Raw genomic sequence first — 4,303 nt, forward strand, 5'->3', positions numbered from 1 at the left:
CCTCCCCCCGATCCCCCCGCAAATCCCACTGGACACTGTGTCTTTAGAACCCCCACTGTGGTGTTCTCTGCCACGGGGCCAGGAAAGGTTGATCAAGGGGAGTTTCTAGTTTCAGTTTGATCAGACTCCAGCTTTATTTATTTATTTTTTCCTTCTGCCTAACCCCCATCCCTCCCCTGGAAAAATGGGAACATGTATGTGCACCCAGGAGTAAATTTTACTTTCTTTTCTATTATTTTTTAAAACGTTTTTCATGGATTTTTTTAGAGAGAAAGGAAGAGAGGGAGAGAGAGAAACATTGATTGGCTGCCTCTCACACACCCCGCCCTGCTGCCACCAGGGATTGAGCCCGAAACCCAGGCATGTGCCCTGATGGGAATCGAACCAGTGACCCTTCAGTGCTCAGGATGATGCTCAACCAAATGAGCCACACCAGCCAGGGCTGGAATAAAGTTTAAAAGCATCAGAACAGGGCATCTTGATAAGAAGGCCTCCTCTCCCCACCCCACTGGCCCACAGCCCCTTCCCCAGAAGCAGCACAACTTCTTGTTTCTTGAGTATCCTTCCTTCCAGATCTTCTTCTTTTAAAAAATATATTGTTATTGATTTCAGAGAGGAAGGGAGAGTGAAAGAGAGATGGAAACATCAATGATGAGAGAGAATCATTGATTGGCTGCCTCCTGCATGACCCCTACTAGGGATCGAGCCCACAACCCGGGCATATGCCCTTGACCAGAATCGAACCGGGGACCCTTCAGTCCGGAGGCCGACGCTCTATCCACTGAGCCACACCAGCCAGGGCTTTTCAGATCTTCTTAAACGTGGGCGTCCCACCTTATTAATGGGACAAAGATTTTTGAATGGGTTGCTACTGATTTTTTTTAATGAAATAGAGAAGACAGTGGCAGAGGGTAGTGCCTGAGGTGGGGTGGAAGTTAGTGACAATAGTTTTGTTTCTGTTGTGTGGACATGGAGTTGGTAAGCACTTAGAAATTGGTAGCTCTTGTTATATCATGTAAAACTGTTTTTGCAGGAACGTGTGGATTAGTGACAGAGTTGGCTTTTATTTTATAACTTAATACTCTATCATGGAGATGGTTTTCCGTTGATGTATTTGGAGCTGACTCACCATTGTTAGTGACTAATAATAGCCATATGAACAGTAACAGCAATACTGATGACAACTGATACTAACTGAGTCTTTAGCGTGTGCCAGACACGGTTTTAAATGCTTCGCATGATTCACTCATTTGGTCTTGCAAAAACTCTATGAACGCCCTAACCGGTTTGGTTCAGAGGATCGAGCTTTGGTCTCTGGACTGAAGGGTCCCAGGTTCGATTCCGGTCAAGGGCATGTACCTTGGTTGCGGGCACATCCCCAGTAGGGGGCATGCAGGAGGCAGCTGATCGGTGTTTCTCTCTGGTAGATGTTTCTAACTCTCTATTCCTGTCCCTTCCTCTCTGTAAAAAATCAATAAAATATATTTTTTAAAATAAACTCTACGAACTAGGTTCTTAGATCCATTTTAGAGGTGAAGAAACCGAGGCAGAGAGGTGAAGTTACTTGACTAGCTGGCATGTGACAGGGCTGGGATTCGAACAGGGGCACTCTGTCCTCAGAGCTTGCACTCTCACCCACCCTGGGCTTCCATGCGGAAACAATTCTATTGTGTCTCTTTTTTAAAATCCCCACCCCAGGGTATGTTTTTACTTATTTTAGAGAGAGAGGAAGAGAGATAGAAACATCAATATGAGAAACACTGATCAGCTGCATGTCCTCTCCCTTCAACCCCTCCTGATGCCCTGACCAGGGATAGAACTCACAATCCTTTGGTCAGGAGATATGCTCCAACCAGCTCCAACCAACTGAGCCACGGGGCCAGGGCTGTCTTTCTTTCTTTTTTTTTTTTGAGTTTAGAGAGAGAGGAAGGGAGAGAGAGAAACATCGATATGAGAGAGCCCCATCGACTGGTTGTCTTCCGCACGTGCCCTGGACAGGGCTGGGGATCACAGACCAATGCTCTAACCACTGAGCAACCGATCAGGGCAAGGCAGTGTTTATTAACATACATTTCATTTTCAAAATTGAGCTATCAGCTGTCCAAGTGGGCATACATTTTTGGGGGGACACCCTGTATCTAATAAAAATATACTATTTCATCATGTGCTCAGAAGAACCCCCAAAAGTAGGTCCTGTTAACTGGGTCAAGGGTGAGCAGATAACGTCTGGGAAATGAACTTTCCAGATAGTTTCCGTGGAAGCCTGATAAAGGTGGAGTATCAGCTGGGTTGCCAGGCAACCGACTCAGAGTCAATAGGGCCCTTCTGAGTAAATTGCTTACCTATAAACACTTCCTGGGAAGCTGGGCCCATTCCTATGGAGTCTTTTCCTGAGTTATGGGCCCCTGTGGACAAGAAGCTTCTAAGGCCAGGTGGGCCCTGTACGTGCTGATGGGATCTCATACCCACCTTGCCCCTGGGTGTCATGGCAGGGTGGGGGGTGAGGGGGAAGGGCAGACACTCTTCTGTGTGCTTTGCACGAGGTCACTCGTTTGACCCTTGCATCAGCCACAGCGGGCAGTGGGTCGCCGCCCACTGTGCAGATGGGAAGGCTAGCCTGAGAAGGGAGGTGGCCTGCCAAGGTCACACACCCAGTGAGCGGCAGAGCCGGGTTTGAGCCATGCCTGTCTGTGTCCATGGCCTGTGCCTTTTGGGGGACGAGCGCTTCTAGGGATCCTTTGGGATCCAGTGGGCACCATGGGCAGCACTGGTTCGTAAGGAGCAACGGGGGCAGCAGGGCACAGCAGAGGCCAGGGAGTATTTCTTTCCTCAGCAGGTGAACATACACAAGCAGATAATTGAATGTGTGATCAGCAGGGCCCTCCTCCCTGCCCCTCTTCTCTCTCACTCCGAGCGCTAGTAGATCCTCAAATTCCACCCGGTTTTCCAGAATCATGTGATGTCTAAGATCATGTGACTGCCTCTGCTTGGGTTCAGATACCTGACCTGCCACTTCCCAGCTGGCTGGACTTAGACCCGTCTCTGTGCCTCAGTTTACTTCACTGCAAAATGGGCATAATAACAGCACCCACTGGTTAATGGTTAAAGGCTTAGCGTGGGCCTGGCACAAAGTGGGTGCTCAGTGAATGTGGGCTGCGGGGACCCTGATTCCAGTTACCGTGATTGGTTGTGTTACAATTATGAGCGTCCTTCTTCTCTCCACGTCCGCCCTCATCTCTGGTTTTGTGACCCTATCCTGGCTTCCTGCTTCCTCACTGATGTCTCCATCTTACGTATTGTCTCCCAATAATCTATCCCCCACACAACAGTCTTCCGACGTCAATCCTCCCCATCAAATGCCCCCAGTTGCCCCTGGGGCCTCCTCACCTTGGTCTGCCAGCCCCTGCCCACCTCTCCCCACCCTCCCCAGTGCTCGGCTCAGCTGCAGGAGCACTGACCAGCCAATACCCGTTCCTGTCCCAGCACCTTGCACTTGGCCGATTCTCCCCTGGCCAGCCCGTATCCTTGGACCGTGGGTCAATGTCCAGAGGTTGGAAGGTGACCCTCTTTTAACCCTAACGGGAGGGTATGTTTATTGATTTTAGAGAGAGGAAGAGGGAGAGAGAAACATCAGTGTGAGAGAAATAACGATGTGGGAGAGCAACATCGATCACTTGCCTTCCATACACGCCCCTACGGGGGGGTCGAACCCACAACCTTTTTTGGTGTACTGGGGCGACACTCTAACCTCCTGAGCCACACCGAAGAGCCAGGTTGCATTTAATTATCATATTTATTTAAATATGTTTTTATTTATCTTATTTCCTTTTTTGTTAATTGTCACCTGAGGTTATATTTTTCCATTGATTTTTAAGTGATAAGAGAGAATCATTGATTGGCTGCCTCCTGCATGCCCCCTACTGTGGATCGAGACCACAACCTGGGCATGTGCCCTGACTAGGAATTGAACCCTGACCTTCTGGTTCACAGGTTGACACTCAACCCAGCATCCCGGCTGGCCGGGCTCCATTGGTGTTTAGACATAGTGGAAAGAAAGGGGAGAGACAGAGCAAGAGAAACATTGGTGTGAGAGAGACGCATCGATTGGTTGCTTCCTGCAGCATCCCGACCAGGGCCAGGGATTGAGCCTGCAACCAAGGCATGTGCCCTTGACCGGAATAGAACCTGGGACCCTTTAGTTTGAGGGCCGACTCTCCAACCACTGAGCTAAACCTGCTAGGGCTTTATTGATTTTAGAGAGAGAGGAAAGGAGAGGGAGAAATAGAAACATTGATGAGAGAGA

The 4,303-nt window shown here is 49.2% G+C and overlaps 1 protein-coding gene across 1 annotated transcript in view; it reads left to right on the forward strand.

The window, feature by feature from the left end:
• PHLDB3 (pleckstrin homology like domain family B member 3) overlaps nt 1–4,303 on the forward strand; it is a 20,204-nt gene that overhangs the window by 6,181 nt on the left and 9,720 nt on the right. The window lies entirely within an intron of this gene.

This window comes from Myotis davidii, unplaced genomic scaffold (genome assembly GCF_000327345.1).
Source record: "Myotis davidii unplaced genomic scaffold, ASM32734v1 scaffold896, whole genome shotgun sequence".
Lineage (NCBI taxonomy): Eukaryota > Metazoa > Chordata > Mammalia > Chiroptera > Vespertilionidae > Myotis > Myotis davidii.